This window comes from Rana temporaria, chromosome 1 (assembly GCF_905171775.1).
Source record: "Rana temporaria chromosome 1, aRanTem1.1, whole genome shotgun sequence".
NCBI lineage: Eukaryota > Metazoa > Chordata > Amphibia > Anura > Ranidae > Rana > Rana temporaria.
Genome location: NC_053489.1, coordinates 244434908 through 244449496, shown reverse-complemented (window position 1 = coordinate 244449496; position 14589 = coordinate 244434908). Strand labels below are relative to the sequence as shown.

Sequence of the window (14589 nt, the reverse complement as noted above, 5' to 3'; positions counted from 1 at the left end):
TAGCTGCGAATTTGGAGACCTGGGAGAGGGGAGGGGGAGGGGGGAAGTGTATTGAGTAGAATGAGAGAAATCCTGAAGAGAAATGAACACCTCTGCGAATCAGATGCCTGCCCATAGAAGATAATGGGCCTGAATTCGCACCTGAGCCGCACCGCAATGCCTAGAAAACGCACAAGTTTTTTCGGCAGTGTGAATGCATCGCACATATGTGAACCAGCCTCATTGAAATCAATATATTTAGAAATGTTCTGTGATTTGGATGCGGTTTAAGCCGCACTCAATTCGCATAGGTGTGAATCCGGCCTTAGTCTTCCAAAGCAAATCCAATTTTGTTTACTGGTACTGACTAGTATTCCAGTGGTTCTCTTCTCTCCCTCACTCAGCTAATGCAACCCCAGTGTTGACGGAGAGGGGAAAACAAGGATGCCATGCAGCTGCCTAATGTTCTCCTTATCGCCCAATGACCTCATTGGTTGTTGGAACACCAGCAGCCACAAGGTTTTATTGGTGTACAATGAAAACCTGTGGCTTTGTGTAACTAAAAAGCAGGCTTGATCCACCTGCTGCCTTGTATACTATTCAATAGAACCATTCTAATAGGAGCAACGCACGTCGCTCCGACTTCGAAAATGGTTCTTGTACGACTTTGGGGGCGACTTGCATTGACTTCAATACAGAATTCATTTTGCAAGTCGCCCCTTAAGTCGTCTTGAGATCGCCTTGCCGAGTCGTGCTGTCCCTGTGTGAACCGACTCTTAAGAGCCGGTTCACACTGGGACGACTCGTCGGGCAACTCAGCCGCTTGACGAGTCGCGTCCCATTCTATGCAATGGAACCGTTCTAATAGAAGCGACGCAAGTCGCTCCGACTTAGAAAAAGGTTCTTGTACAACTTCGGGGGCGGCTCGGGGCGACCTGCATTGACTTCTATACAGAGGGTCATTTTGCAGGTCGCCTCTGAGGCGGCACAACGTCCTGAAGACGACTTAAGTGTGAACCGGCTCTTAAACCTGGAGGCACCCTGCTTGAAAAAGGCTAAACCCTTGTTGGGATTTGATGATTGCAATATTGTAGATAAAACCAGCTTCTGAAAACCATACAATACTAATGTAGATGAAAAGAGTTTCCAAACTTTAAAAAAAAATCATTCTCTGCAAAATTGTATCATTTGTATATTTCAGAGTTCTCTACAATCGTAGCCTTAAAGTGATACTAAAGTGTTTTTTTTTTATTTTTAAAGGAAAAAAAACTGTTAGGCTCCATGCACACTGAAGCTATAAAAAAAACGCCAGTAGCTTTGCAGGGAGCCCTTCAGCGTTTTTTTTTAGCGTTTTTTGCAATAGCTTTAATCAGCATTTTTCAGTGTAGCTTTATTTTATTTTTTTTACTTGGATAAAAAAACGCTAATAATGCTGGTGCCTGCGTTTTTGAGCATTTTTTGGCATTTTGCATTTTTTCCCACCGAAAAACAGCACTTTGAACGCAAATTTCGGGCGTTCAGAAAAAAAGGCAATAAACTCCAAAGCTCATTAACACTAAAAGCCCAGGTGTGCATGGACACATAGGCTAACATAGAGTTCAGTTTATGGGCTTAAAAAAAGCCAAAACTCCAATAAACTACAGTTGATCAGCTTCAGTGTGCATGGAGCCTTATACTTGCCTGCTCTGTGAAATGGTTTTGTATAGAGCAGCCCAGATCCTCCTCTTCTCGGGTCCCTCTTCAGCTCATATCTCTAAGTATTGGGGAGGCTGCTGCACACAATGTTTTGACACCGCATCCCTTCAGAGGTCTAGTAGAGTCCATGCCTCAACAGGTTATGGTGGGTCATAATGTTGTGGCTGATGGGTGTATATGTTAATGTTTACAAACATCGAGAAACAGGTGTGATAAAACAGAATATTTGTGTTGATCTTTAGCAGAGCCTTTGATTACTAAAGTAATCTTAGTATTTCATCCCCAGGGTTCCTCCCAGGATGCAGGACTGCTCCTCATAACCCATGTGGCTGGCGGGGAGTGCATCTAGTCTCTGAAGCAACCCAGGGGATCAGATTCATTTTGTTGCCTGGATGCACCCTTCCCCCCCCCCCCCCCCCCCCCCCCAGATGTACGTAGCACAGCGATGGGGACATCTGATTTCTAGATGGATGCTGATGGGTGCACCTGCTGTAAAGGGGGACTCTGGGACATCTGATGTAACAGGCGGTTTTGATATGGACTTTTTTTTTTTTTTTTTTTTTTTTTTAAGTGGTTTTATTTTACTTTACTTGAAATGTGTAAGTGATTGGCCTACTGTGATGGGCACAGTGAGGCGGCATATGATGGGCATAGTGAGGTTAAAATTGGGCAGTTTTATCTAGCAGTAATGATTTATAACCGCCTGATAAATGGATATAAACAGTCCTACATTACTAACAGTTAATTTTTTCAGTTTGTTTGCGTCCCCCAAACTTTTTGAGCACCAGCCGCTATGATCTTGATGCAGCCCTGATTCTGGATGTATGTATGTAGTGCAGCCATGATCCTGGATGTGTGTGTGTGTGTGTGTGTGTGTAGTGCAGCCATGATCCTGTGTGTGTGTGTGTGTAGTGCAGCCATGATCCTGTGTGTGTGTGTGTGTAGTGCAGCCATGATCCTGGGGGTGTGTGTGTGTGTGTGTGTGTGTGTGTGTGTGTGTAGTGCAGCCATGATCCTGGGTGTGTGTGTGTGTGTAGTGCAGCCATGATCCTGGGGGTGTGTGTGTGTGTGTGTGTGTGTGTGTGTGTGTGTGTAGTGCAGCCATGATCCTGGGTGTGTGTGTGTGTGTAGTGCAGCCATGATCCTGGATGTGTGTGTAGTGCAGCCATGATCCTGTGTGTGTGTGTGTGTGTGTGTGTGTGTGTGTAGTGCAGCCATGATCCTGGGTGTGTGTGTGTGTGTGTGTAGTGCAGCCATGATCCTGTGTGTGTGTGTGTGTGTGTGTGTAGTGCAGCCATGATCCTGGATGTGTGTGTGTGTAGTGCAGCCATGATCCTGGATGTATGTGTGTAGTGCAGCCATGATCCTGGATGTATGTGTGTAGTGCAGCCATGATCCTGGATGTATATGTGTAGTGCAGCCATGATGCTGGATGTGTGTATGGTAGTGCAGCCATGATCCTGTATGTATTGTAGTGCAGCCATGATCATGTATTGTAGTGCAGCCATGATCATGTATTGTGGTACAGCCATGATCCTGGATGTATGTAGTGCAGCCATGATCATGTATTTAGTACAGCCATGATCCTGGATGTATGTGTGTAGTGCAGCCATGATGCTGGATGTGTGTATGGTAGTGCAGCCATGATCATGTATTGTAGTGCAGCCATGATCCTGTATGTATTGTAGTGCAGCCATGATCATGTATTGTAGTACAGCCATGATCCTGGATGTATGTAGTGCAGCCATGATCATGTATTTAGTACAGCCATGATCCTGGATGTATGTATGGTAGTACAGCCATGATTATGTAGTGTAGCCATGATCCTGGATGTATGTATGTAGTGCAGCCATGATCATGTATTTAGTAAAGCCATGATCCTGTGTCCCCCCTGCTGTACTCTCTTGTTGCTGGTTGTCACATTACACAGATCGCTGTGTTCCCATGCCTCCCTGCTCTGTGTCATTGATATGACTTGTATGCTGTCGGAGTCCCTGGTCTAGCCTGAGTCTCATAGCAGTCTGTGTGCCCCTCCCCCCCGGAGCCCCTCCCCTGGCTGTCTCTTGCTCTGGGAGTGTCTATGTGTCTTTGTCTGGGTGTCTCTCACATCTAGCAGACCAGACAGCTGTACAGAGGATCGGGGAAGGAAGAGAGTCTGCACAGGGAACCCCACATCACAGTGAGTGCTCCTTTTGTGTGTGGCCCCATGGGGCCCCTGAGTGATCAGTGAGAGGCATGCAGGAGAATGTGACAGGGGGACACGGTGGCTTGTGCTGGTGACAGATGGCAGTGTGTGTGTGTGTGTGTGTGTGTGTGTTTTGTAGTGACATTTCTCCGAGCAGATGGCCTGTCTTTTCACCATCACCCCCTTCTTTATTTCTCCATCCACCTCCCATTACTATTAGGATCGCTCCGTGTATCCTACCGAGGCTTCATAATGCACAGCAATGATCGGATCATTACATACATACACCATACTGGATCATGTGCGGGCACAGGAGCTCACATTCTACACTCATCTGCCATAAACAGACCCACAGATCACCCCTCCCACAAACACATAGCCCCGCCCACATTGCCGGAGCCACACTCACAAACAAGCTGTACACTGGCCGCACGTGTAGTGACAACACAGTGAGCACTCACCTGACACCCCCACCTACAGCATGGGCAGGGGCTGGCACATCACAATGTACTGCTAATAATTACTATATGGTGGAATCTGAGCTTTCCTTACTTCTCCACCAACCTGATCTTTGTCAAGGTCATAGACCCGACCCTGCAAGGTGAGGGTGGGCTGCCATTGCTTCCCTTCCTAATGATGCCAGCCTGGGAAGATCAACCATGGCCGACCTATACTCTCTGCACAGGGCGACTTTATGTGCCCATCTATTATGGGTGCTCAACCTGTTGCCCTCCAGCTGTAAAATGTGATATTGGACAAGCTCACGAAGCGGGGGATGTGTTTGGATTATTTTGGTAAATAAGGTTATTGGTGTCACTTTAAAGCTCCAGGAAGGATGTATTTTGAAACTTTACACTAGTCCAGCTTGGTTACATGTCACTTACGGAGGGGTGCTGGGGATGCAGAAATGCACTAGTAGTCTGCACTTTATAGGATCATCACTAGGTTTATTTTTTCTGGGTGCTGCTCTAGCAACTTTATGTCTGTACACTGAAAGGAGGAGTTGCTCGCTTGGTACCTCTGCCATTCAGCAAATGTCCTTAATTAATTCAATTAATTCCCTGATTGGACGAGGTGGATGGTTTCATAATCGTCACCTTATCCTATCAAAGAATGCCTTGTATTCATTAAAAGAAATGTGCTGAATGGCAGAGGTGCCAAGCAAACATCCTCTGTTCAGCGTACAGACATCAAGAAGCAGCACCTGGGGGAAAAGACCAGTGATGGCTTTATGTAGTGCAGACTGCTAGTGAATTTCTGCACCCCCAGCAGCCCTGCAAAGGTGACACATAACCAAGCTGGACCCGGGTAAGTCCAGTGTGCAGATGGCTCCAGCAGCAACCAGAACAGGACAGTGCTGACTATATGTATAACGGACTACTACAGTAAATTTCTGCATCCCCAGCCACCCTCTGGATGTGACATATAAATGATTGCATGTAACCAAGCTGGACCAGCATTTCTCCTTTCCACAGAAGAAGCTGCAGCTACTTTGTCACATAGTGATTTTACATTCTTACCAATCTTTACAGTCTGCTTTGTAGGAATTGTGTGTAACTATTTTTTTATAATATAACGGTCCTTCTTTCTGTCCTAGTCTGTATATATGTGGGTGGAATAGCAATACTCAAACATTTGTGCAGAGAGCTGACATCCATCACAATCTTACAATGTGATTTTGTGAGTCCCCATTCACACTCGTGCAATTTTTTTTTTTTTTGTGCACAAGAGGAATACCGTTGTGTATGGGGATTGTTCACACCTTTGCAACACACTTCTGCGCAACTAGAAAAAAAAAGGGTAGGTGCTTTTGGTTCGACATGGTGCATTTATGGCCCCATGGACTTCATGGGGAGCGCATGAAAAACATGCATTAAAATGCAAATGCACACATGTGAACCTGGCATTGAACCATTTCAAATCGCAGTGATCTTATATTACGTTAGAGGTCACCTTGTTTAATCATTGGGGGGGGGGGGTTGGGGTTGTTCTAGAATTGCTGCCAATTGCCCATAAATAATGATTAAAAAAAAAATTGTTGTAAAGAGCTGAACAAACTGTTGACACTATATAAATCCTGTATAATAGTATTGCTGTTAATGGGGTGTGTGTGTGTGTGTGATGAATATAAATAAAAAAAAAAATATATATATATATATATATATATATATATATATATATATATATATATATATATATATATATATATATATATATATATATATATATATATATATATATATATATATATATATATATATATATATATATATATATATTACATTTAATTTTTTTTTTTTATTTATATTCATCACACACCCCATTAACAGCAATTACTATTATACAGGATTTATATAGTGTCAACAGTTTGTGCAGCTCTTTACAACAATTTTTTATTTATTTTTCTCTTTTGTGGTGAAAAAAATGATTTATGACACATTTTCAAAACTCTTTTATTCTTTTGATAATGCCCAAAAGCTTACATTTCTTTACTCGTTGCAATGGAACTAGATAAGTATGTATTGGTTCAGAGCGTAAGTAGCCATCGAGTTCAGCTTACCCGCGATGCTCTTGGGAATAGTTTATTGATTTCTGTCTTGGCTAATGCATGATAAAAGCCGCCCATATGACCTAGTGCTTTTAGTCCTGTAAAAAGGACACTGGATTGCTATTGTTTTTCAGCTGATTTGTGTATACCAGCACAGAATGCAACAGATGTCCATTAATCAGTGTTGGGGACATTCAGATAAGCGTAACATTGCACTGTATTGTGTAATCCAATTGCATAAATGTCCAGGGTATATGGGTAATAACAATGTATCTACTTCTAAACCTGTATTTAAATACAAATACTGGAAAGCTAGTGAAATGCCTATGCATACATATTTAAAAAAAAAATAGATCAAATGCAGCATAAAAAAAAAACGCCCCCCCCCCCCCCCCCCCCCCCTTTTTCTTTTGACGTGTTGACTTGCTCTGTAAAAGCCTTTCATGTTTATGAAGAAATAGACTATGTAAGTAGAATGTGCATTAAGAAGTCTGCATTTCAGTGTACCTTCACCCTGACAACCTCTCTGCAGGGGACCTAAAGATTAGTAGGTTGCAAGCGTCACTAAAAAAAAGGATTTGCTGTAGCTAGTTCACTGTTCTGGTATGTTTTTCAGATACATGTTTAAAGCGGGGCTGGATAGATGCCAGGTAGCCAATGCTCCATAAAGATGACAGCTGGCACCTTAGGCTACATTCATACGGGCGATGGAGTGCAGATAGTTGCTGCATTCAGAGGCAGTCAGACGCCACCTCCTGGATCCTCTGTGCTATGGCTGCATACAAACGGGCCAATTTGCTGCAGCCTGTGTGTGGCCTGCAGAAATGCCAATCCTGGATGGGTTAGTGCTCAGATGAGCAGTTAACACAGTGGCTATGCCAGCCATAGCTTTGTACAGTGTACAGATTTGACATTGTATGTAGGCAGCATTTAAAATCGCGTGAATAAATATGACTACTAAACCAAAATCGGTGTCAAAAATACTAAGCAGCGCAGTGTATAAACCTCTCGTGAAAAAATTAATAGATCAGAAATGGCTTAAAAAATGTATGAATACTATAGAGATCAATAATTAAATAAATCAGATGGCTTCAGGAAATTAATTGTCAATACTATCAAGAATAGATGAAATATAGAACCCGTGAAAATAGTGTCACAAGTGATAAACATAAAGTTCATAAATGATGTACGTTCCTTGAATCTTCAAGTCTTCCACCACACCAAAAGTGATCAGTGAATCCTTCACCCATCAAATCACTCACCAGAATGATATGCTTAACACTCGCGTGCTTTGGCATAAACAAAACCTCTTTGGTAGGTTTAACAGAAAATTTGTTCCAAACAGTGAAACCCGGATTGCTCCATATATAATTAATGAAAACAGAATGTGCACAATAGTGGAATACCGAATGGTCGGTTTTAAGAACGCCATTGCACTCACAAAAAAATCATTAAAACAAGCAGCAAAGCAGGTGAAACAATGGTCACGCCTGCAGTTGATGCGGTGCACGTGCGCAGTCGGCCGACATCCTGTCCACCAATTAGAAGGGCAAGTATATAAGGGAGGGATCTATAACTGTGTGGCCAATCCATGATTAAAGCAGTTGTATACCCGCAACTTTTTTTTTTTTTTTTTACACCTAAAAGGCATAATGAGCTAGTATGCACCGCATAGTAGATCATTATGATATGCTTACCTTGGAACGAGGTGTGTAGAACTTGCCTGTCCACGCCGAGCGAGATGTCATCTTGCCTCGGCGTGTCTTCCGGGTATCGCCGCTCCAGCGCTGTGATTGCATGCGCGCGGGAGACTTCATTCCGGCAAGGTCCGGCGGCTGCCGGGCCTCTAGCCGTGGATCCCCGCTGCATTGCGAGGGGAATATCTCCTAAACCGTGCAGGTTTAGGAGATATTCTTTATACCTACAGGTAAGCCTTATAGGCTTACCTGTAGGTAAAAGTGGTAGTAAAGACTTTACTACCACTTTAAGTCCCTCGTGACGAAACATGTCGGGGCGTGGTTACACAGTGAGCATCTAAACCGACGTGAGACGTTTAGACGTGTGTCGCACCAAGCTGAACCAGGAAATAGAAATTCCATACAGGATGTTTGAGTGGTGAGAATATATCTAGCTGGTCGTGGGCCCGCCGTGACCATTGTTTCACCGGTTGAGGAAATTTGAGAACGCTTTTTGCTGTGACTTGCTGCTAGTTTTAAAGATTTTTTTTTTTTTTTTTTTTTTTTGTGAGTGCAATGTTTGAAGATTTGTGCATGGTGTTTTATTAAAACTGACCATTCGGTATTACACTATTGTGCACCTTCTGTTTTAATTACTTATATGTGGAGCAATCCGGATTTCACTGTTTGGAAATATTTTTCTGTTTTAAACCTACCTGAGAGGTTTTGTTTATGCCAAAGCACGTGAGTGTTAGGCATATCCTGGTGAGTGTTTGATTTGATGGGTGAAGGATTAACTGAACACTAGCGGACCGATTAGGGTGCACCTGTCAGTTTTTCAGGCAGACCTGATCGGACCCCCCAGTCCTCCTATGGAGCAACGGCTATCAACAGACCTGTGTCATGAACCAGCCACCCGCCTGCTCAGATTCTCCACTAAGCAGGCAGACTCCAATGGAGAGCCTAAAGGTTGCTCCTAGATTGGACAGACTGACTAACTCCTCAATTCATATTTACCCACCTATGATTTATAGGGTCAGTCTAAAATCTACAAATTACATTTTTTTTTTTTCTGGTGGTTGCTAGAGCGTTAAATCAATCAATGCTTCTCCCTTTGTCTGACGTTTTCTACGTTTTGAGTTCTCAGATCTGTATGAATGCTGTAGAAATTTGAGGGGTCCACATTCTGTGCTGGATCTTTAATATACAGTATATGTAATGGAATTAAATGAGTTGCACATTAGTTTTGATTTACTGCTTTGTTTTAATATGGGGATTTTTTTATATATATTTTGGTATAATTAAACCATGTTTTAGTTGAGATGATTGTGATGTATGAATAATGTGTGGAGCAGAAATGTAATTTTTCATTGTGAATTTGTTTTCTACGATGACAATAAACCTCATCTATCTATGTAATTGGGATGATTCGCATTTTGTAGCACAAGCGGTTAGACAAGTTTGTGTAAAGAGATTGAGGTGGGGGTCTTCAAGAGATAAGAAATTGGCTCTTGAATCTAAAGCAGTCCTCGAGGCAATCCAACAGGTCATGTTTTTCAGGCTTTCAATTATTATGCAGAGGGGATTTGATCAGTTTCACTGCCTTAGTAATTACCACAGCCATTTCATCTGAGGAAAATCCTGAAAACATGACCTGTTGGCGCTTTGAGGACTGGCTTTGAGAAATACTGATTTAAAGCATGGCCATAGATGAATCGTAAATGGTCTGGTTCAGCATGGACTGGCCAAATTTCATTTAAGCTATGGCCATTCCCACTCAAGAGAAGTCGACCCAACGATCCAATTTTTCTTGAGCGGGAATATTGCAAAATTCTTCGATCAGCACTGATCAGTGGAAGAGTCCCTTCTGTCAGAATACAACCGCATAGGGAGGATTCCTCGATCCACCATGAATGTGTGGATGTGGAAATTCGGGTTTTAACTACTTTTTACCACCCAGCCTATAGCAGAATGACAACCGGGCGGTGGTTGCGTTATCCTGACTGGATGTCATATGACGTCCAGCAGGATAACAGCCGCCGGGCAACCGCGGTGGCGCACATCGCGGCAATTGGTGGTGCGATGTGTCAGTCTGACACTCCACTACACCGATCTCGGTAAAGAGCCTCCGTCAGAGGCGCTTTACCACGTGATCAGCCGTGTCCCACCACGGCTGATCACGATGTAAACAGAGCCGTTGATCGCTTTTCCTCACTCGCGTCTGACGGACACTAGTAGAGGAGAGCCAATTGGCTGCTCTCCTGATGGGGGGGGGGGGGGTGCTGATTGTTTCAGTGCAGCCCCCTCGGATGCCGGAATGGACCACCAGGGATGGTCACCCCACTGGACCACCAGGTATGCCACCTAGACCACCAGAGAAATGCCAATCGTTGCCGACACCAACAATGCCCCTCAGTGACGTATATCAGTGCCACTCACAAGTACCCATCAGTGTCACCTTTAGTGCTACCCATGAATGCCTATCAGTGCCACCTGTCAGTTCCGCCTTATCAGTGAAGGAGAAAATGTACTTATTTACCAAATTTTATAACAGAAACAACTTTTTTTTTTTTTACTTGATTATGAAAACCGCATAGGTGATAAACTATCACCAAAAGAGCGCTATTTGTGGGAACAAAATGATAAATTCTGTTTGGGTACCATGTAGCATGACCTCGCTATTGTCATTTAAACAGTGACAGCGCTGAAAATTGGCTTGGGGGGTGGGGGTGTAAGTGTCTGGTATTGAAGTGGTTAAGCTAGTTTCTCTATGGATAGCTTAAAGCTGCCCATACACAGAGTATATTTTGACAGGTTGATCATGAAAGGTGACCCTGTTGACACCCTTCTGCCTGACATTCTTCACGTGCAAAATCGCAGGAGCAGAGTGGAAAATTGTTGGCTGAACAATGGCGGCATCCAATCAGATGCAGGCACTGTCTGGGTATTTTGACAGCTGGCGGCACCAGTAGCAAAAGATTTGCCTTCTGCGCTTTTTAGCGGTGCTGGATGAACCTGTTTGATGTGTGGCCGGGTTAAGCTTGCCAGTATTCAGAGCATATTTTATTACTTTTAAGGGGATAATTGCTTTAATAGTATATTGTATATGTAGTTTGACCCGGCATAGAGTGCTGCTTTCTTTTGTTGCAGAAGGCCCTATATCAGGGGTCTTCAAACTATGGCCCTCCAGTTGTTCAGGAACTACAATTCCCATCATGCCTAGTCATGTCTGTGAATGTCAGATTTTTACAATGCCTCATGGGAAGTGTAGTTCCACAGCTGGAGGGCCGTAGTTTGAAGATCCCTGCCCTATATCCATAATATAATGCCTGGATGGAAGTTGTGTACTCCAATGGGTGACACCACTTCTCTAGCCCTTGGTATTCCAGAATTATTCCAATATATTTGTAGATCATATAGTTAGAAGTCTAGCTTGGACTCATGAAAACTGATTGTAAAGCACGTACATAAATCCAAATGTATGCCTTTAAAAAACAATGTTGTTAGTAATTTCCATGCGCTCAGTATGAATAGCAGGAGAGGGATGACAACATGTTGTTGCCCTGCAGGATGCCTTCCCTTTTTGCATGCCAAGCGAAATGCTGGGCAAACTACAGTGACAGAGGCGAGGCTGGGTTAGATAAATGACTGAGCTGCCTGAAGCCAATTGTGTATTTGTTCCAGATTCGTGTACAGTTCTAGATAGGACTGGTCCTGTGATGAAAGGCTGCATACCTCAATCAGTCTCGTTCCACTTGTTGTTCTTCATTCACAAAGCAAATTGTTGCCATTTGAAGGACGCTTTAAGAATCGTCTTTTTAAAACCTGTAAACAGGGAGAACCTGATTTTATTTTCGGAGGAGGAGATTTAAGACTTATCTGATGGGTAAAATCTCCTCTTTGAGGGTTGTGATAAAATCTGGAAATTTCCATTTCCAAAGAAATGCCCATTGGTGGGGGTTTTATTAATGATCTGCCTAGAAGCTACTTGAGTTCCAAAACACTAGGGAGTACTTCACTAAAACGAGAGCTTTTTTCGGACTGACAAATGGATTTCAGTCTGCCGCTAATGCATTTTAAAGTTTTGTCAAAACAGAAAAAGCATAAATCCGCACAAGGGATGTGACTTACTATAAATGTGATGTGTCCCTTGTGCTGCTGGCTCTTGGCTTTCTAAAAAAAGTCATCCTCTAACCCGCCCGCCTCAATTTTCTGATGTGGCAGGGGTTAATAGAACCAATGAAGCTGACAGACTTATCAAGAGTGCTTGACTATGCCCTCCCTTTCCACCCAGCTCCTCCATTCATAGCTGCTGTGCTACAGCGTCTATAAATGAAACGTAATGTATGATGGGAGGAAGATTGAAATCTGTAAGGCCGAGTTCACACCTATGCGAATTGGTTGCGGCTTAAACCGCATCCAATTCGCATAACATTATAAAATACATTGTTTTCAATGAGGCTGGTTCACATATGTGCGATGCATTCACACTGCGCATTGCCGAAAAAACGTGTGCGTTTTCTAGGCATTTCAGTGCGGCTCAGGTGCGAATTCAGGCTCATTATCTTCTATGGGCACGCATCTGATTCGCACATGTGTTCATTTCTCTTCAGGATTTCTCTCATTCAGCTCAATACATCCTTAACGTGTCCCTTGCACAGCCCTGCTTATTTTGATTGACGGTGGCTCCTAGCAAGAGCTGTGCCATCAGAACCAGCAGCCTGTAGTAGTGTGGGTTGCACTGTGCAATGGAACATCAGTAGATGGGGGAACTACATTCCCTGCCAGCCCATATGTCATGCTGCTGCCTATCCTCAGACAATGCCGCCAAGCCCCCCCACACATAGTAAAAGCTGGAAAGGGAAGCCTGTGTGGTCTCATGACCAAGGAATAAAGGTGGCATTTACAGGAATTTCAAGCTTTATTTTTAGCTACGGCACTGTATGGGAAATTTAGGATTTTTTTTTTTTTTTAGTTGCCTGATGTGATTTAAAATGGTGACTTCACATAAGCTTTAAGAATCAACACTTAAAGCATATCCAGACCCAGGACTAAAAATGTAACCAGTCCCTAGATGTGGTGGCTGCAATCATTAAAAAAAAATTTCTGGCTTCTTTTCCTTTTATTTTTACCTGCTGTATTGTGGCATTCTATTTATTTGAATAGGTGTTGTTGCACATTGGAGGTGCACCTATAAGCTATGCCATTGCGAGCTCCCTCTGGAAGCTGACATTCAACTGTGTGAATCCGGCCTCAGTTAAAATTATTTAAGGTTCAAGTCCTTGTGCTGTGTGTGGTGTGTGGTGTTTTTTTTTTTTTTTTTTGTGATAGATTGATAGATATATGTGTGTGTGTGTTAGGGCTCGACAAATCCCGGTCGCCATGGCGACTAGAAATAGTGTCCTGGCGACTTGGCTTGGAAGGTGGGCAAAAAAAATTGTGAGCTGGCGCCATCTGGTGGTGAGCCGGTGGTATTACAAGTTATTACCACCAGATGTGAGCTGGCGCCACTTTGTAAAAGCTTGCTGAAGGCCATATGTACAAGGCCTAACTGTGATTGAAATGTTGGGCACACAAGGCACAGCTAGATGCACTAGCTGTTTGGCCCGTGTGTGTCAAATATCAACGCTTTTCAGGCACCCCAGTGGCACAGGTGCAGCGTCCGGCCCCACTGAGTTCAGGCTGTATGCATTCAGGGCCAGATGTCTGAAATGCAGATATTCTGTGTATGGCTCTTTTAGCATATGGCCTTAAAGTGTGGGGCTTAAACTAACAAAACTGATACCTATACTCCCCTCCATGCTGTGGCTGTCCCCTGTCGGCTCCAAGAATCGAGAGTGATTACATGACCACTGATCACTCAGTCCTCAGTTTACCAGGAGCATGGAGCGGTGGCTGCCAGAGTACTGGGCTGGAAAGTGGGTGGGAACGGCTGCCTCTGGCTGTCAGCAGAGCACAGAAAGGCTAAGCCAGTTGCCAGTCAGACATCTGGGTGAATCTGGGCAATATAGTCAGGATCCTTCCAAATCCTGGAGGATCTCTGTGACATCGGCTCACTGTCATCTGATTCTGGGTCACAGGAGAGCAAAAGTAAATGTACTCCTGTGACCCACAAGAGAAACTTCTTAGCCTCTCAGCAAGCCGCTGAGAGCCTGAGCCGGCCACTCCCACCCCCTCCACAGCCCAGCGCCCCAGTGAGTGCAGGGGGCAGAGCAGAGAGCTGATGACATTTACCAGCTCTTTGCTCACAGAGCTGTGAGAACGGAGCGATCAAAGGTGTTTGATTGCTCGGTTCCCAGTCTTGGAGCTGGCGGAGGACAGATGCAGCATCTGACCGATGCTGCATCCACCAAAAAAATAAAGTCCTATACCTTTTTCTTTAAAAAAAAATGTCCATGTGTATGTAGCTTAAAACTATATTTTCCTCAATGTAAGGCCTCATGCACACTGGGCTTCAAAAATTCTGCTTTTACAGGCGTTTGGTTGCCCCCACCTAAACACTTGTA

General features: G+C 43.8%; 1 protein-coding gene across 3 annotated transcripts in view; it reads left to right on the top strand.

Annotated features, from left to right (window-relative positions):
• The window catches only part of NDRG2 (NDRG family member 2), a 91601-nt gene that overhangs the window by 15795 nt on the left and 61217 nt on the right, over positions 1 to 14589 (top strand). Inside the window, exon 1 of one of the 3 annotated variants that reach the window (XM_040352403.1) lies at positions 3756 to 3853. The exons of the other annotated variants lie outside the window; for them this stretch is intronic. The gene's annotated coding sequence lies outside the window, so the exon portion shown is untranslated. Of the gene's footprint in view, positions 1 to 3755; positions 3854 to 14589 lie in introns of those variants that run through there. 3 annotated transcript variants of the gene reach the window in all.